This window comes from Fringilla coelebs (genome assembly GCF_963513975.1).
Source record: "Fringilla coelebs genome assembly, chromosome: 8".
Lineage (NCBI taxonomy): Eukaryota > Metazoa > Chordata > Aves > Passeriformes > Fringillidae > Fringilla > Fringilla coelebs.
In genome coordinates this window covers 10,105,514-10,126,000 of record NC_140066.1, presented here as the reverse complement: position 1 = coordinate 10,126,000, position 20,487 = coordinate 10,105,514, and the positions used below count along the sequence as shown (strand labels likewise).

The following is a 20,487-nucleotide window of genomic DNA, read 5'->3' as shown; positions in this document are numbered from 1 at the left end:
TGTCAGTTTTCAATTATATCTATATAAAACCAGTTCCCTACCAGGGGACAACAAGCAATAGTTGACTAGGCAACAGGGACTAGGCAACAGTTCTACCCAGAGCCATTTCCTACCCTGCATCACAAAAATAAGGAAGACAACTACCTACAGTTCACTTTGAAATAAACTCCCTCATTCTAAGCCCGACAATAGGATTTTAACACTTACAGAGAAACACTTACAGGACTCACGAGAAGTACATTAAGAGTTAATCCTTTTCTGGCAAATTATTTGTGCAAAGCACTGCCAAATCTGAGAGAAAAAACACTTCAGAACATCAACATTTTTTTAAGTCTTTCCATTGTTTCAAATATGCTCTTCAAAACAAATCGCATTTAATATCCCCTGCATTATGTTATCCTCCCCAGGTCACAAACACCCATAATTTTAAAAAAACATAGGTAGTAACTGCTGTAGCAGACTATGTACAGTTATTTCTGCTAATACAAATGATAAGATTTAAAATAAAATAGGAGCCCAAAACTATTTTGACAATCAAGATGTCAGACTGAAAAAAAAAATTAAAAAATAAAATGCTAGGCATCCACCCAATAGCTCCCACTGACAAAATATTCAGATTGAGATTTCCAGATAGCCTGTAGCACTAAACTATTTGGCAGCTCTATTAGCTCAGCTCTCTGTATAAAGTCAGATTTAAATCAGGGAATTGAAGACTACCACTAATGAGGGAAAAACAGAAAGAACAGTCTACACATTTTTTCATTCCCCAACCTAGATCTTCAGAAAGCTAGAATGCAGGCCATCTGAAATAAACAAACCTTAGTTACAAGTAAGTAATTTTAGAAGTGAATAATAAAAAAAAAAGTGCTAAATCTCCTTCTAAAGAAAGATCTACTGGAAAAAGCCCACAAATCTGACCCTAAAAAAAGGGCCAGCACTCAGTCCCACATCTGTCAGCTGAGTTCTTACCTCCTGTGACACAGAAGGATGAATGCACACTGAAGTTCCAGTTTTCATTTTTGCCCCGATACACAATACAAATGAAAATTTAACCACTGAATCCAGGTAAACCAACACAGCTGGTGTTACACAAGGTCAAGCAATTTTCATCCCAACCCTCCATTCACTAACTTTGACCCTATTAAGCTGGGTTAGAAATCAGGTGTAATACCATCTGCAAGAGTGACCTCTCCATATGAACTGTCTGCCCCATGGACCCCAGCTGCTGCTAGACAGAACCATCAACTCTCACAGGTTGGAAGAGACCTCCAGAAGTTGCTCAGTCCAGCCCCACGTCCAATAAAAAGCCAAATTCAATTTTCATTTGAGCTGCTCAGAACTTGGACAAGGAATGTCCTGCACATGTCCAAGAAAGGCAGTTCTGCAGCCTCTCACAGACAGGTGTCCCAAGTACCTCACCATTCTAATTATTTTTTGCTTAATCCAGGAAGAAATTGCCTTGCTGTAACTTGCAACTACTAATTTACCACCCTTTCAACATGCACTCCTAGGAAGACTGTAGCTCCACCTTCCCTGAAGATAACAAACATCACTCCTCAGCCTCCTGCAGGCTGAGCAAACACATCTGGCGCATGGCAGCCCCTCTCCTGCAGGCCACACCATTGCATCAGTCTCCCTCTTGTACTGGGGAACCCAGACCTACAGCCCAAGCCCGCAGCCTGCTGGCTGTGATTTCTCTTCCAGTCCAGCAGAAAGCTGAGCCAAACCCAAAAGGCTTTCAGCTTGATCCCACTGCTGTCCCGCCAGTTGCAGACCAGAGCTGGTACTCTGTGTAACCTAAGCATGAAAGTCTTCAAACACCTGATATGATGGGTTTCATGCTGTTGATGGGGGGTTTTTTGCTTGTTTGGGTTTTTGATAGGTTGGATTTCTGAGATCAGGACAACGACTTAACCTGCTACATGGAATATCATAAAAATGGAAGGCACAGACCCACCCATTATCGCACTGCCTTTCAGACAGGTGAACAGCTTCACAGCAAAACCCACAGCAGACACAGAGCATATCCTCCCTTCCCCAGGCCCTCAGCTCCAACACCATGCTAATTTAGTGCCAAAATAATTTTGTTGCTTGCCACAGCAGATTAAGGGAAGTGTTTTTACGAAGATCTATGCAAACATTCTGCAAGGTAAGCATGTGTGGGTGGAAGCAGGATAACTCAGATACGTGAGTTAACTTACAGTGAATCCAGCAGCTGTGCTCTTCTCCAGCTAAGGCAAGAAATTGGGTGTTGGTGATAAATTTTACCCAGAGCTGTGCATTTATTGATTTGCCCTGGATCTCAACACAGGGCCTTTACCATCACAGACTACTGGCAGTTCCCAAATTGACAGAAATACCTAAGTAAAATACATTATATGTGCATTTATAGTTCTTTTCTCATTTCTAGTCAATATACACACTGATCTCAGTAGGAAAATGATGAAACTATTTGAACTGCACCGAAACCCATTACAGAGGCACAGACTGGAACAGAAACAAAAATGTGTGGTGTTTTTTTACATCAATTACCTTTATATATTCACAACAGCAGCTGCATCCACTGCATACTGCTTTGTGTGAATCAACTTTTTTTTTAAACCAACAACACATGCATTTTAAATTATAGAATGAGGAGCAGTAAACTGAGAAAACACTGAGAAGAATTTGGCAAAAGAGTACCTGAGGTGATGAAGTAATCTTTTTTTACTATATATAGTCTTAATAAGAAGAAGAGATTCAATGTCAATGTTTCATTTTTGCTATTATCATCAGATTTTATTGATCTTAGGCTAAACTGAATCTTAGCAATAAGTTTATGTACAGATTTTAACCAGACAGGACTAGATTTCACATGTTGAGGCTGAAGTGAAGTTCTCCAACCTGTAGCAGAGACACTTCTGCTGACAAAGACACAAAAGACTCCCTGCAGTGAAACAGAGTCAGCTGGATTCCTTCAGTTTTGGGGAGCTCAGGGATGCAGCAGCAGCAACTCTCAGAAAGAATTTTCAAGAACAAGATACTCTCCTCGAGTATTTCATTTTAACTAAAACAACCGCAGAGGACTCTTCAATTCAGCGTGTGATGGCTTTTATTTGTGGGAGGAGGGAGGGGAATAAAAGGAATTCCTTTGACAAGAGAGCTGCACTGAAAACCACAACCAGGATCATTTTACTTCTTTAGCTACAAAGAGATTACATGCCATGAAGAAAAATCCCATGATCTAACAGCTTTTACAAATAATACCACTCTGACCAGTTGCCAGAGAAGATATTTTTGCAGCTGATTTGTTTGTACATTTCACAGCATTTGATACACAGTATTCATCTCTTAAGCTCTGATGAATGTGGAATCTCATGTCCTTGCTGAGCCTTCCCACGGACAAAGCTTTACTTAGCTCTTGAACTAAATCTCAAGTCGTTATTTATCTCATGTTTGTGATAATGTACTGAAGGTGAGGAAAAAAAATTCAACAGTTATGGACTCCTGATTGGCAGAATGATTTACAACCTGAATTAAAAGTGAGGGGAAGAACACAACACCCCAAACAGCACAACACAACATATTCAGTTTCAAACTGAGATGTCCTGCTTAGTTTCTTTTACCTGAAGAGACTTATGCAGTCCCAAAGAAGTATACAGGACATGCTAATGATCCTGCAGGGACAGTGGGTACCAGCTGATGTTGCTGTAACAACTACAATAAATATTCCACAAAACATTCTGTTCCGAAGTCAACTTGAAACTTGAAATACAAACTCAGCTCTATTATAACAAACCTTAATGATATTCTCCTGCAGGTTGGGTTTTTTTAATGGTGAAAACTTCAAGAAGTGTACACTAAGTACCTAACTATTGTTCTGCCAAGGAACAACTGAGTATTGCTGCAGTGCAAACATGAAATGGAAATTACTCGATCTTTAAAATCCATTACTTCAAATCGCTACTTTGTATCCATGGGAAGAAAAGGGAAAACAAGCGAAATACAAAAATCTACACCTCCATTAAAAAAGGCAAAAATTTACCTAGAATTTACATAATACTGTAAATACAGGTAACAACTTGAAAAATGAGACGGCAATAAGCGCATCAGATAATTAACCTTCTAGCTCTCAAGGAAATATCTGAAGTGCAATAGCCCGCTTCCAGAAACCACTGTTACAGCTAAGCAAAATTAAACAGCGCCACGAGGATTTCTGATCTCTAAAAATAGCTCAAAGGCCAGTTCTTTCCTAGTAAGTTGTTACGCGTACTGGGAGGCAAGGCAGAGCCCGGACGCTGCCGCGGTGAGAGCGCGGGCCCGCGGTGCCCGTGACGGGCGGCGGGCGCGGGCCCCTCCCGGCGCTGGAATGCGGAGCCCGTAACCCGAGCCGCGCCGCCCCTCCTCCCGCACACACGGAGCCTCAAAATGGCATCCCGGCACGGCCTGCCCGGGAGCCGGCCTGCGCCAGCCTCTCCTGAAATGGGCAGGAAAAGGAAAAGCCTTTTCTCGGGGTCCGGCGTGCCCGGCCGCGTCCCCTCGCTCCCGCAGCCGGGGGAAGCAGTGCCCGGCCCCAGGAAGCACCGCTGGCCGGCCGCGCAGGTCTCCCTCCTTCGGGCGTCTCTGCCACGACCCAAAACTCACCCCAACTGCTCTACCGTTAGACACGAACCCGTCTTACTCAGAAGCAAGGAACTGGTTAGAACAGCTCGTCCATTGCAAAGGCCTCGCACCTCAAAATCAATGCATTCATGTAGATCACACGAGACAGAGTTCTGGAACGATGTGAATTGTCCCTTTCTCAAAGGGACAGTTTTGTTATGAATTATTTAACTTTCCAAACTACAGGCACATAGTTTATTAGGATACAGCAACACTACAATGTCTTAGGTTTCAGGTCAATTACATACAAGCACAGAAATTAGTAAATTACCCCTCAAAAGAAGTGTGAGATAGTTTTACAGATTAACTGTCTCCATCTATTTTCTCTAAAAGCGAGTAGTTTTGTACTGTGCAAAAAGGCTGTTGCAATTTGGAGTAAGTATTTTGCTGCAAACAAAACAGACAAGAATTTTACCATTGGGAAGAGACTGGAATTACTAAAATGCCATTATGCTACCAGATAGCAGAGACTTGGAAAAAATAATCATTCAGATGACAGCACAGGTAAGGCCAGAAAGAGAATAACCTGAAATACATTTTTCTAGTAATAGTGATTTTACTCGTTAAGCACACCACCAAATGTTCTGTCAGGAGCTGAGAAAAAAAGCCTTCCACGGATCTCAGGAGGGTGCCGGTCTTTTGGCATCAGTGTGGAACCAAGGGCTCACACGGACTCTCTCCGGTATCATTCCCATGGGAGGTGCTTTGTACTTTCCTTGGCTGAACTGAATCTAACACTGCAGAGCACTGCTGAGGATGGTAATTCTGCAACTCTTCCAAGAAGAGACCTTTGGTCACTGTATGCTGGATAGAGTCCCTCTGTTCATGCAAAAAAATATCTCACCAGGAACAGGCTGCCAGAAACTCTTTGCTGTTACAAAATTTTAGGCCTGGATCTTAAGTCAAAACCAGAAATTCAGAGCTCAATGACTTCTACATGGGATTCCTTCACTCACATGGTTTCCCCTGTATTGGTTCACAGCTATAAAATAGGAAAGAATTCAAGATGCTAAGAGACTGACTTAAAGCACTGTCTTCATGGTAAAACCCTAGAATCTAGTGAGGAATGCCAAATATCACTACAATGAGAGCTTCCAAAAGACTTAAATCTGGAAAAAGAAATAAGTAGAGTAGGGAGGATGATGAAAATAATCACTCTTATTGATATACAAATACACCTATCAAAAATCCTCACTATCAATAAATGTTATTGCAAGTCAAGGATCAGAAGTACTAACAACTGACTACCTCTATAATTCTAGGCAAAGTAAGCATTCTATAATTCTAGGCAAAGTAAGCATAGAATTGATTATTTTTTTGTTATGTATGAGAACAAAAACCCTACTCAGGTGCCTTTGTTACAGAAGATGAGCACTTTAAACAGTTTTTTTGCTTACTGCAAACAGACTTATATTTGCAGGACCTCTTTTTACAGAAGGCAAAATACAGTCAATTTTTCTTTTGTGTATCCTACGTGATAGCATTTTGTCTCTCAGATTATGTAAAACTCAGACTTTTAAATTTTTCCCCAAAGGAATCTCTCCTATCTGTTACCATTCTACAAAATTTTATTTCCAATTCTATCAGATAATCAAAATCAGAAGTATTTTCTATTTTAACCAGAATTTCTCTATTAACCTAAGGTAACAGAAAATGTCGTACATATAACAAATGAAGATATATTTTTCTTTTAAAATATATTTAATAAAGCTTACTCAATGGAATAAAATTTATTCAAATTGTTGGTTAGCAGTGGAAGAGCAAGTATGTTTACATATTAGGATTGAAGCTCAAAACACCATAACATGATTACCTGACAGCTATTAAATGCCCTGCAAGAAGTTATTAGTGTTGATTCTCTTTCAGAAGGCCAATATAACAGTTCCACCCTTAGCATCCTCCCTGTAGTTTTACTTTGTTGTGTCTTTTTTAACATAAACTTTCCCGTCACTCCCACAGGTCGTGTTTTGGTCTCAAGACCTATTATTGGGATATCTCACACAACAACTACCCATAAAGAAAATTAAGCCAGTGCTAAAACTACAAAGGAATCCTAAAGGTTTCAACAGGGGTTAAAGCCACTGTGCTAAAAATAACAAGATGTATACATATTTTAACAAGGATTCTGTTTTCCAAAAGAGCAGATAGAAAACACCACTGTGATGTTTTACAAGGACACTCACAAATACCTTCAAATACTTCAGCACAAGTTTCATGCCAGCAAAGATTACAAGCAGTCACTGTGGGAGGGAGAAGGAACCAAGGAGAAAAACAAAAACAAAACCAACCAAAAATCCAAACCCATACTGCCATTGCAAATTAATTTTAACAAATGAAAAGTAGTGTCAGGAAATATACCTGCTTATAAAAGTTTTAATATTTCCACAGTCACAATCTTTGAAAACTACAGCCCACGTATCACAGAAACATACAGACATGGTGAAATGGTGGTGAAGAAGACACACAATGATTAACAGAAAGTACTATTAGAAAGCACTTTGGAAGCAGAAAATGTCCTTTAACTTCTTTTTATACTTCTCTTGGGTGCATGAGTAACACAGAGCCTGAGAAGTATCACTCTAAATAAAATGTCCTTTTGAACACACTTTCCTTCCTTGGAGAAATATGACTGTGAACATAACTAGCTGCTCTAGCAAGTGCCACTTTATTCACTGATCTCTAACATACCATGGACAAGCAGTCCCACTGAGCTGTAACTGAGTGCTATGTGCCTGACCAAAGGAAGCTGTGCCAGTCACTACTTCCAGGAGAAGAGAATCTTCTGAAAGATGTATCCAAATTAATGGTTTAAAAAAAGTTATTTTTAAAGTACACGTTTAGAAACTTGCATGCTGAATTAAAATTAAAAACTCAACAGTATTGGCAAATTTCTTTGCAGAAGACTAAAATATTTCCTAGTATACCTTCCAAAAGCACAAATTATGGATGATACTACTTCCTGATGAAGAGAAAACTCAGTGCAGAAGAACAGCATTTGTCAAATCCAGCATTTTCAAAAAACAAGTGAATTTGCAACAAGCAGTTTAAGCAGAATCTGTTTTTATTACAGTGTAATGGGTTCCATAGGTGGAGGAGTGTGGACTGCAGACATACTAATATATAAACATGTGGCTGCATCAGTACTCCTATGAACTTGTCAGACATTTCAACACTGTATTTTTAGATTATTCTCTCATACCAACTGCACTGTTACAGTGGCATTTAATTCCATTATGTTCATTGTCAAAAAGGTAATCTCCTGCTTCAACTACAGCAGTTTTTTGAAAAATACATTTTTAGAGACTGTATTTAATTCTCAAATATATTTTCCCAGTCATAGCCATGAGTCAGCTTAGTGTAATACAGAAAAGAGCACCCACATTTCACTTTCTAGATGCTATGGCACTTCATGCTCCTTTTGACCAACTCTAAAAATCCTTGGATTTAGGAATAGCACACCTGTTGTTATATCTGAGCCTGCTATATAAAGATTTTATTGTGCTTTCTCTCTGTTCTAATAAAGCCTGGGTTAATGAGGAGAACAGAAGAAAAAACTTGGCTCAATTGATCTACTCTGCCCTGGCAGTGATGCCAAACACACATCTATGCTATTTCTAGTTCTTAAAACTCAGGTGATTCTTTCATCTCAAATTTTTCTCTTCATTCAGGGAAAAAAAAAGCCATCACACATCAAACAAATTGCATTATGAGTAACAGACATAGAAAGCCTGGTTTTCTACAGATTTGTTCTATTTTGGTCTCTATCTTTTCCCAGTGTAATTGATGCAGCTCCCTATATATCCTGTATGATTTCACTCTCCCTGTCCTTTAGCAATAGATCCATTTCTCCACTCACACACATATTCCTCTAACCACAGTTGTCTCTCCCTTCCCTCCCACATCCTCTGATGCCAAACAACATCTTGCTGGCTGGACAGTAATGTGCATATTGACCTCCCTCTTACCAGGCAGAACAAGTTTACTGAACACTTGTGATCGTAACATCCTTCACCTCTGGGGACATTAACACAGCTCAAGACCTTTGAAACAGAAACAGTGTGACATCCACTCCATAATCTGACTAGATACCTAATCTTCAAACCTGCTGATACATGAAGCTTGTCTTTGAAGTTTTAGGTATTAGCAGTTTGCCAAACTCCAAAACTTTACAGACTACATCAGAGGCACAAATTTAACAGAACTACAAAACAAAGGACTCAACTGCAAAAGAGCAAAGAGGAATGTAAGGATGCAAAAGTAAAGATTCTGACCAACTCATTTTGGCTTTGTGGAGTGAGGATATAGTCAATATACACTAAGAAGTTACACAGAATCACCAACATTCAAGCTAATTAAACAAAACAAAAAAAACCCAACCAAACAAAAAAACCCCAAAAAACCCCAAACAAACAAAAAAAAAAAAAAAAAAGAAAAAAAAGAAAAAAAGGGCACTCCAAACTGGGTAACATTCCCAAACAGCAGACTCACCCACAAGCATGTTACAGTACAACTAAACTGGGCCTGGAAGGGGCACTCTTGTTCTCTGTGCTAACTTGGTCTGCCCCCACAACCACAGCTAGACTGGCAAGATGTGAAGCCTACTGAAAAAAAAAAAATTAAAAGAAGGCAAAAAAGGGTAATGGGCTCTCAGCCAGTTTAGATTCCTACAGCATCAGAGCAGTGACAGCCAGTGCTGCTGCAAAGAAGAGGGAAGGACACACTAGGGTGGCATGAACAAGGAGTAGAACTGGCCCTTCGAGTGTACCTGGCTGCTCAGGCTGCTTATCTGCAGCACAGAACTGCCCTCTCCATCTGGCAGTTAATTATTCATCCAGCAGACATCAATGGAAGTCTACCTGGCTACACTGCTCCAGTCCTTAGGAAATTATATGATCAATCTTTCCACACTAAGCAAAATAAACTACCTGAACAGAAAATGTTTAAGATAAGGCAGATACAAAAAAACATGTTGCTTCACGTTTGATGGCAGTTTCGTTAAAGCAAACCTAACAAATGTGTCAACGAAGGCAGATGGGTGCCAGTGCAACATTTAAAAAAGCTGTAGGCGTTACAGACACTACTAAGTGCAACAGCAGAGGAGCTGACGTGCCTGCCTGCGTGTGGGTGTGATAAAAGGCCTCTGAATTCGCCGCCTGCTCTGTGGCAGATGTCTAGCCCAGCACTCTGCCTGTGAGACCGCCTGCTATCAGACCAGAGGGGAGCTAAGGGAGAACAGAAGAAGCCTTCCTGGATGAAGCCAGAAACCTGGGGAGTTCCTGACTGACAACCAGGCACAAGTGACTGCGCTATTGCCATCAGTGCACACATCCGTCAACAAATCCGTGTGATGGCAAATATGCACAGCACTTTCATCCCCAGCCACGTATTCTGGCAGTGACTTTTCAACTGAAATACTTGCTGTGAGGAAGGAAAGAAACAGCCCATTTTACCATCCTTGTAAACCTGCCATTCCCTTACACTGTGGAGAAAAAAAAGTAGTGGTGAAACACTATTCATCAGTTTCTTAATTTCATTTAAGGTTTGATAGATTACTATCACCATCTCTCTCCACTGTTTCTCTTTCCTTAACTGAAGAGGCCCAAGTCTATTTAGTAGTCCATCCTTCCAGTACTACTGGAAAAAGGAAAAATCAAACAGAACAAAAAATATTACCTTCTCATTTTAATGGGACTGTTGAAATCGTATTACCAAAAGAACGTAAGCTATATGTCCATATATAATGAACTTGTACAGCTGTATAATCACATTTTTTAAATACTTAACTGTATAGAATGCTGCTTCAAAATTGGCCTAAATTCATTTAAGCCTGTACTGATTGTAAGAAGGGTAGTGCTGGCCCTCCTGTCCTCTTACTCCACATAAGGCACCACAGTGAGCTGGAAATACTGAAAACGTAGGGGGGTTTATCTGGTTAGTTTTCAGTTAAATTAGCAAACAAATCCAACCTTTTACTTGGCCACAAGTACAAAAGTGACAGTAGAAACACAAAAAAGAGAAGAGAGGAAAAAAAAATTCAACACCATATGCAGATAGGTTCAGTCTAAAATAGGAGCTTCAAAACAAAGATCTCGCCAAGTGTTAATACCTCATTTGGAGCCTATTACTGTTTTTGCCTCTGTTTGAATTAAATTACATTGCATTTACTGCACCTCATCCAGTATTTTATCATCCAGGCATTCAATTCTGCTCAGCCCAGTTTACAGTACCTGTATCAGCTACAAATTTCACCACACCATCCACTCCCCCTTCCACACTATTTCCAAACACACAGAATAAAACAGCCCTCATTGCTTGCTTTCAGTGAGGCAGTTACCACCTCTCTGCCCCAGGGGCACCTGCCCATTTCTTCTGGGGAGTCCAGAACTGACCAGGGCCTTTCAGATGTGTCTCACCAGTGCTGAGCTGAAGGGCATCATCACCTCCTCGAGCCTGCCCACAACACTCACCCTTGGACAGCCCAGGAGGCACCTCCCCCATTGCAGGGCTTTGCACTTCCCTTTGTAGAGCTCATGAGGTTCCTCTCTGCTCATTTCTCCATACCATCCAGGTCCTGTTAGGGGCTGCACAACCACCTGGCCCAACAAACACTCCTCCCAGTTCTGTATTGCCTACAAACTTCTGAGGGTGTGCTCTGTCCCATCATCCATGAATGTTCACTTGGTTGCACTGTACTAGAAATCCAGCTCAGCCCCTGGGTCATACTATGACTGGTCCCCAGCTGGACTTTGTGCTGCTGATCACAACTCCTTGAACATGGTAGCTCATCCAATTTTCAGTCTATCTCACTGTCCATTTGTCCAGTCTGCACTTCCATCACTTTGTTGATGAGGATGTTACAAGTGACACTGCCACTACCCTAAGGAATTAAAGAGAAACAATATCCACTGCTCCCCACTCATTCACTGAGATAGCCTCCTGCAGGCATCTACCAATGTCACCCATGCTGACCTTGTTAGGCCTGACCCACACCGCTCAACCAACTCCTCATTCGCCCAAAAGGAAGAACTTCGGGAATCTCCAGTCTCACAACAAAAATCCCCACAACTGTGCATCCCTCACCACCTGAGCCTGTCCTTCCTGGAGAGCCCGTAAGGAGCCCTTGCAGCACTCCAGCCATGTCAGCTGTCCCACCCCATGTCTGATCAAAAGATGCAGTGCCACAGCACACAGACCTCCAATTTCTCCTGTTTGTACCCAATCTTTTCCACTACATACAGAAAATAGTGAAATCCAAATAAAATAATCAACTTAGGTTAAGTTTTACAAACTTCTTACTGGTTACACTTTTAATAGCCTGAAACCACATTTCACACTATGACAAAGATGCGAGAGAGAAAAATCAACAGTGACAGTGGAGTAATAATGCATGGATGGGTAGATATGGGAAGAGGTGCTCTGCAGTTATATACAGAGCAAGGAGATTAAGAATTCTGTCACTCCTGTCCCAAGTTAGAAGAGAGCTCTGGGCTCCTCTCCAGTACTCAAACCCAGCAAGCCTTTCTCACCATGTCACTGCTCCTCTGCCCACACTCCCTCTTACCTGAACCCAAAGTCCCACACCCGCTCTTTCAAATGCTCAGGAGACCCTGGGATCTGTATTGACAGCACACCCACAGCTTCTCTTCTCAATCAAAGTAACCCAAGGGAGATTTATTTTACCTTCAGTTGGTCTAAGTACACACAGAAAAAAGTATCTTCCAGTAAACAATTGCTTCTTCCAAAAGCAGAAAAAGTTTGAAATCAAGATTCGAAATTGCTGAAAATTCTGACATTGCTCTTACATAACCTCAAACTTTTAAATTTTTGTAAAAATTCTTTGAAGCAAGAGTCCCTTTGTACAAAGCAAAAAATCCTCCTTAGGGTCTTTTATTAACTAAATCACCCTTCACATCAGCATTCAAACCAATGCTTTCTCAAAGACCAGCTCTACTGTACATAAATTTTAGTACTGACAGGTAACTCGGATGAATACCAACATTGTCAAAAAGTACAAAGAGAAAAAAGAACACAAAAGAAAATGTAAAATTACACTCTTTTATAACCTGTGCTTAGTAGCTTAAGGAGACCTTTTCTAACTATCATTGTTTCATGTACTATGGATCTATACTGAAATGGATTGAATGTGCCTTACAGACTCAGCTAGCTCCTGGCTGTTGGGATGTAGGAAGAAGCTTCCACAGAGTGGTGTAATACCACAGCTGACAGCTAGACTGCCTTATGTGTTGCTCTGGAGCAATACTGCTGGCCATTGATGGGAGCAAAACATTTTAAGCCTTTGTAACATTCTTTTCTCACTAGTGCACCCTCCTTTCGTATAGTTTTTAGTTGCTTACTTTTCCTGTAACCAACTTTTCTGAAATTATGTCAGCAGAAATTAAAAGATATTTATAAAGAACAACCAAGCAAAATCACAGAATATCACTGCAACAAAAAACTACACACACTGCAGATGCTTTAGGACAAAGAAGGAAATTCTTACATCAGCTCTTCCCTCCACCTCTATTCTCCAGGCTCCTAAGACTATTACTGACAGTATTAGAGAGATGTAAATATTATACAACAGTATTTGAAGCTTTGAGAAAAACTTGAGTAATGCCATTTCTGCAACGGAACCTCTGGCTAAGGAATGCACAGCTGCTGCGCAGATGTATAATTTCAGCATTTAGATTCCATTATTTCAAGGGGGATTTTTTTCTTTACTCTATGTTTTCAGATTTTCTATTTCCATCTGGTTTTTGACCTCCTTCGGCTTAGTCCACTCTTCTTGGTTTTAGTTCATTACACCAAAATTATCTTCTAAATTAGAAACATCTCTATATTTAAAAACTTGTGAATTTAAAGAGAGGTGGGGGAGTGAAACAGGGACAGAACAAAAACAGACAGTTCAACAGAGGCTTGGGTTTGAATAAAAACTGTCCTGTCTGGATGGGGATTGATTTTGCAGTTCCTGGTCTAACCCAAATTGGCGAGCCTCTAACTGCATTCCTTCCATGAAATTTTTTAAGAGCAGGAAACTGAAGAATATCAGCTATATGGGAATGTTTCTAGACTTTGCCAGAGTCCTCTGCCATAAACTTCTGAGTATAACAACACTCCGGGTTTTGATTCTTTTAAGAGTTATGATTAATTATAGTTGTAAGTATAAAAAAATTTTAATTCACCATGTACTAAAAGAGCTTTACAAAACATATAAAGATTAGTGCAAACCAGTGAGTGGTTGTCAAATCAATTCAGTAAAGAATTTATTATTATGATATTATTTTATAATATATAATTATATAATTATTTTTATATTATTATGCAAGACTAGTAAAATATTTTCTTAAATAGGTACTGAGACAGCATTGTTTAGAAAAATTTCTATTCATCTAAGTAGAGGACTAGGGCATAGGATATTGTCTGTCTTAAACTTCAGTCCACACTACAAGTTTTTAAGTTGAATTATCCCTAGTAGAACCACTGATTCAAATGTGACAGATTGTCCATAAAATCTATCCAATTTTCCATTTAATTTTAGGCTCAGAATAATAATTTGCCTGGGTGGGGAAGGGAACATTATTCAATCCTAACAAATGGCATACACATCAGAATATTCTACAGGAAACTTTCTATAGAATATTTTCACAAAGAAGACAAGGAAAATTATTACAAAGCGGTAAATATGGAAGATATAATTATAAAAATACATCTATATTTTAAAACAAAACTCCACATTTTTATTTGGTGGGATTTATTGTTTGCTCTGAGAGGAGACATTCAAGCCAAGTTTAAAACAAAATCTTTAAAGTGAAACTTCCCATATCTTCTATCATCAAGGACATTTCTGCTTAATACTTGGTACCACTACTGAATTTTTCATTACTGCTAAAATCCCTTCAATAACCTGAACAGAAGATAGATTCAGTGCCCAAAACAGGGAGTGAGAAGAATGGCTGCACCTCATTAGCTGGCAGCTCATCCCTGTGCCCTGTCCCGGTCCTGTGTTGTAATTAACTCTCAGTTGTCCAAACCTGACAACTGTAAGGCCTGCTGCTTGTGTAACACTGAGAGGAAAACAGGAGGGTTTCTAAAACCTTCTCCAAGGCATTCTGTTAAAGATAAATTTCTCTTCCCCAAAGAAGGACATGCAGCCAGGAAGAGCACATTTTACCCAGCTTTGTGGTCTCCTCATTCACATTTCCAGTCACTGAGGTTCAATGTTTTCTTCTGATAAATCCCCCTTTTTCTCATGCTACTGCCAAAGTTCTTTCATTCTCAAATATAAAGGGACAAGTAGATGATACATTTTTCATATTCTCAGTATTTCATATATTCCATTATTCCTGCTGAACAATTCCTCCCGACCCTTCTGTTTAAGCTTCCTTTTCAAGCCCTCTATACCCCTTCAAAAACACATGGAACAGTTCCTCTGCCTGACCACTGCACTGTTTTTCCAACTGAACACAGGATAGGAAAAAGAATGATTAATTTAGAAAATGTTATCTTAGCTTATTCACCACTTTCATATCCCTGATGTTCTGACTCTGAGCACACAGTGTGCTCATTTGCACAAATCTCATGAGCAGAGTATCGATTCCTTGCATAAGTGAAATCTCTGATGACTTCAGTCCTCCAAAGTCATTTGAGCTCTGTCCACCGATTTCCAGTCAAATTTGGGATCAGGCTCTCACAGAGGAAGTACAAAGACCTACAAATGGTTCTAGGTGGGACTTTTTTTTAATAACAAGAAAAGAAAGACAAATTTAAATCATTTCAACGGCTGGAGCAGTGAAAAGGAAATCGCTTCCACCAACCAGATCTATCTCCTGGTATGAATCTTGTGAGACTTTGATATTTCTCTAACTTATCCCTGGCTACATCTGCTTGTATTTATCAACCAAAGCATGGCAGTACTGACAGTTTTCTCCTTAAGATGGTGAACTCAGGGAATACAGACACAAAGAAGTGCTAGTTGCTTCCACATTTTAATCTAATAAAGTTGACTGAAACCACTCTGCAAAAACTTATGTGATATCACATTTTTGTAACAAGCATTGCTGCTGTAATAATATATGATGCAAATTAAGCTGCAATACTGCAGAGCTGAGTTAATAATACTGATTTTTCCCCTTTTAATGCAAGGCAACTCATGACACTCGAATTACATTTAAATGCACTACATTTTCCTCTGCCTTTTGGGGAATCCTATTTTGAGGAAAAAACAAACATAAGAGCACTAGGCTTCATGTTGCAGGTACACATTCTGTGAATTGTTACTACACAGATTTTTGTCTAATCAAAATATTTTAAAACATTCAAAGTTCACACCTTCATGATACTCAGAGCACTTCCCCCTCCCCCATGAAGTCACTGGTGACAGCTTGGTGATGGCAAGGACAGCTCCATCAGGGCAATCACCTTCATTGTAACTACAGGTGTCACACTGGTGACACACCTGACCTGCAATAAGGCTTTGCTGTGGCTTTTCCTTTCCTCCTGCTTATACAGCCTATGAATATTATCACAATCATGAACCAGAGTTTATTTTCCTACCCTAACTCTTGTTTTGAATTTTGCTAACCAGACTGTCATTAAACAGTACTAAACCTAACCGTAACACCCAGAATTCAAATGAAATGGAATGGCAACTACAAGACACCCTTTAGAAAAATGGCAAGAAAAAACCTCTCTGGATTATAAATCTGAAACAGAGTGACTATATTTCTCACACTGTTTGTGTACAGCTGAAACAATGGGGTCATAACCAGAAACCCATGCAAGGGTTTTGCACTACCACAAGATGAATGAAGTTTTTGGTCTTCTCAATATATCAAATATATGTCATCCTAAAATGCTTCAGTGTCCAACCTGCTACAGTGAATTTCAAAATATACGTAGCAGGCTAGTGGCATAATTGCTTTGTTTTACTTTGGAGGGAAATGGACGTGAAATACACCTAATATGCTCTGTAAATACACCCAGCAAAGTCTTGGGAAGCCAGTTCTCAACAAAGTCCACCCTGGCAAGTTGGCAGCTTGTCCCTGATTTCCTGGTCAGTGGTGGGCTAGCTGTGTGTTTTATGAAGCTAAAGCTCTTGGGATTTGCATACTCCAAATACAATGTACTACACAGATGTTTCTGGACTAAATCCCTCACAGAGTAGCTATTCCACAGATCTTCTCAAGAAGAGCACGGAGATTGCTAAAATTATGTTTTCTGTACAAAAGAAAAAGGAGCTGACTGTTTCAAACTTACCCAGTCCCAAGTATCACCTAGTGTGGTCTCCTTGTTATTCTTAAAGGACACAATGTAGCAGGTCAAGTTTTACATTCATTGTCAGTTTTAAACATTTTAAAGAGTCAGTACTTGCTTCCAGAGAGCAGTGAACCCTCAAGAGCTTTCACAGCAACCTTTAACAGATTGCAAGAAAACACGGCAGAAAGAAATCAATTTCCCCTTAAAGCACTGACCACCCTGGAAGGCACAAAAGACACTGCAACTGGGGACCATCAGCATGGCTGTGGTGGGACAACTGCAGAGGGTTCTGCAGATCTTGTCCAAGAGAGGAAAAGGTGGAACCACTAAAGCAGCAGTGAAAGGAAAAACACTCTGTGCCTGCCTCTTAGTCCTGCATTTTGGGAACACCAGCAAAGGAAACAAGGCTTCAAGTACTCCATCTGTACCCACATATGACTCTGATGAGATACACTTTTAAATTGCTGAGTTCCTTCTGTCATTTATTTACAGATGACAGAAATCCCAGGCACTGAAAATATGCCCTCTCTTTACTGAGGAACCAAGAAATACTTTCCCAGGTATCCAGTTAGGACAAATCTCCAACTGATGCTTGAAATAAGCAAGGACAAACAAACATTTGTAAGTTTCTCTGCCCCATATTGATTGGTCTCTTTCATTCATGTGTGTTTTCCAGCAGTTTACCGAAGAAGCTACTGCAGCTCTGTATGTCAGACCTGGTATCCAGAAAAAGCTCACATATCATTTATACACTCCACCATATTCAGTATTTTGAATAAACATAACAACTATCACTGTGAGGATCTTGCAGAGCAGTGTACAAAACATTAGGATTTGGGCTTTAACACACTAGCTTTAAGAAAGTCTATGCTCTAGCTACAAACTGTTTTAGTAAACATGTCTTTAAATCAGTGAATTCCAAGTAACAAGCTATTTCAGGCTTGCAGTTTACCAAGAGGTTTCTGCTCTAACTTGAACAAAGGCTCAAACAGATAACATCCAGAGGTCCCTTTCAAAACTAAATTACTTCACAATTAAGGGAAGAAAATAATTCAGATCCAGCCACATATACTCTCTGTTGCTGGAAGAGATCAGCCAGCAGGACATACTAAGAACTGGCAGCTGAATCTTGCAGGTGCATGAGAAGATCCTTCATAACATTTCAAATCACATCTCAAAGCCTACCAGGTTGTACTCGTCTATATAAATACATATGAAATACACAGCCCCTTGCTCACACCCAAGAGAAAATGTGGTGAATAACCTAAGAAAAAGGTGCAAAAGAACAAAAGAATGAGACCAAAAGACAAATACATTGTCAGCAAGAGTTTTATCTGGGCTGCTACAAATGCTACAACATGGAGTATTTCTAACTGTAGACTGGGTAAATTATCTGAGTATGAATTGCTCTTATGTTAACTTTTTTATTCCAGGATTAAGTTCTACTAAAAATCAAACAAACCTTTCAATTTGGGAGAGTCTTCCTTATCTACAAAAGCAGCTCCTCTATCCCTGCAGGTAACAGGCCTGAACAATTCCTAGCATGCTAACTTGATAAAAGAACTCGAAGATAATTACTTCTAAGCAGAGAAGAAAATATGTAAATTCGAGGGCAATCAATTTACACTGGGAAAAATCGTCATACAATTTGACACAAAGTAACAGGCAACTGCTGAAAGGAAATACCACAGCTTACGGTAGTAATTCGCTGCTGCTGAATTCACTCTTAATTTTACCAAAACAACATCAGAGTGTGGTTGATTGAAAGGTGGTAAAAAGCCATTTGTGCTTTTGAACCCTGTTCAAAACTGATTTTGTAATCAGTTATGAAAACCGCGTACATAATCGGTCCTCAACAGCACAATCTTTCGCTACTAAGGTACGGGCGATTATTTAGGCTTATTATTTGTTCAGATTTTTTTTGTTTGACGTCGCTGAACGGCAAAAACCGACTTGGAAAGCCGGCGTCCAGCTTTGTTCAAGGCTCGCACAAAAGGAAGGCGAAGCACCTTATTCCTCGTACCCTTCCCACGACGACGGGCGCTGTCGCTCGCTCGGGCTGGGGCCGCTCGGCAGCGAGCCCGGCATTACAACACCGGGAAGGGAGGGCAGGAGGGAGGGAGCGCACGGCCGGCGAGCGCCGCGCCGGCCCTGCCCACGCAGGGACCCGCGGGCCCCGCGCAGCCCCCGCGGCGCCCACCCGGCCCGGCCCGGCCCGGCGGCGGGCAGCGCCCCCAGCGCCGCGGCGGGGCAGGGCTGCGGGCCGGGGGCGCTCCCGGGACCCCGAGCAGCCAGGCCGGGGCGGGAGGGCCGCCGCCTGCCGCGGCGGAGTCCGCCTTCGACGGCGCTGCCCGGGGCCGTGGCAGACCCCGCCGGGCACCGCCCAGGCCGGGCCGCCCGACGGCGGGGAAGGGGCATCGCCGCGGAGGGAGCGCCCCGCGTCCCCCCGGCCGCAGAGGGAGCGGTGCTGGCGCGGCGCTGCCCGGGGCGCCCCGGCTCTCCCCGCCCGGCCGAGGCCTCCGCGGCGCGTCCCTCACTCACCGGCGGTGGGGGCTCCTCATCCTCCGCGCGGGGACGGCAGGCGAAGGGGGAGGGGGCCCGCTCCCCGCCGCGCTCCGCGGGCCGTTCCCGGGGCCCCGACGGCTCCGCTGAGACGGGGGCGAAGGCGGGTGCGTGTCGGGCGGGGGAGGGCGGGACGGCGCGGCGCGGGCTCGGCGCAGGCTCCGTGTCCCGGCAGGCGCTCCCGGCGCGTCCCTGCGGGGCGGGGCGGGAACGAGCCGGATTCCAATCACTGCAGCCGGGCGCGCGCGCGGCGGGGGCCCGCGGGGAGGCGGGAGCGCGCCCTCCGCCCCTGCCCGTCCATCAGCACGTGCCGTGGGCGGGAGGGCTGGCGGGGCTCCCCGGGAAGAGAAGTTGGCCGGGAGGAACCAGCCGGGCCTGCTTTTCCTCCCCGGGAGCCCCTCCGCGGGCGGGAGCGCGGGCCGCAGCCTGGGCCAGCTTGTCGCTGGACGCCCGGGTCCCGGCGTTTATCCTGCCCCGCCGGCCCAGCAGCGCTTTCCCCCTGAAGAAGCTCCTGTAGGAAAGGGCGGGAAGCGTCGGGTGGATAAGTTGCCAAGTCGGTGTCATGGAAGCACTGCTGGCCTTGAAGAGGGTCGAGACACGAGAAAAGCAGCCGGGGCTGTATTTGGCTGCAGAGCCGGGAGGCTCCATGCAGATGCTGGTGGGGTTGGTGCCGCGGACAGCGGCCGAGCCGCCAGGATTCACGGAGGCCGTGGGTGCAGGATCACTGCAGCACCTCTGATGGGAGCTCAGCGGGGCTGCGGTGGGCTGGGCAGGGCAGCGGGCAGCCAGCGGTGGCAGCAGCGTAGGGGAAAGTGAGGGACTCGCATGGGCCTTTCGGCTTCGTGGAAGAATACTTCTGAGAAGGCTGACGTTGCGGTGCCGCAGGAGGGATAGAGTTCCATTGCAAAGGACAGCATTGTTTGCTTTTTCCATTTCCTGTATCTAAATAAATATGCCCAGTTAGTTAGATTGGAATACATTATAACTTCTGCAATGAGCTGCTCTGCTTGCTGATAAGGATGCTGAAGG

General features: G+C 42.5%; 1 protein-coding gene across 1 annotated transcript in view; it reads right to left on the bottom strand.

Annotated features, from left to right (window-relative positions):
- Nucleotides 1–19,537, bottom strand: part of BMPR1A (bone morphogenetic protein receptor type 1A) — a 74,291-nt gene extending 54,754 nt beyond the window's left edge. The window contains exon 1 of the mRNA XM_084210058.1: nucleotides 19,438–19,537. The gene's annotated coding sequence lies outside the window, so the exon portion shown is untranslated. The remainder of the gene's footprint in view (nucleotides 1–19,437) is intronic.
- Between the last annotated feature and the right edge of the window lie 950 nt (nucleotides 19,538–20,487).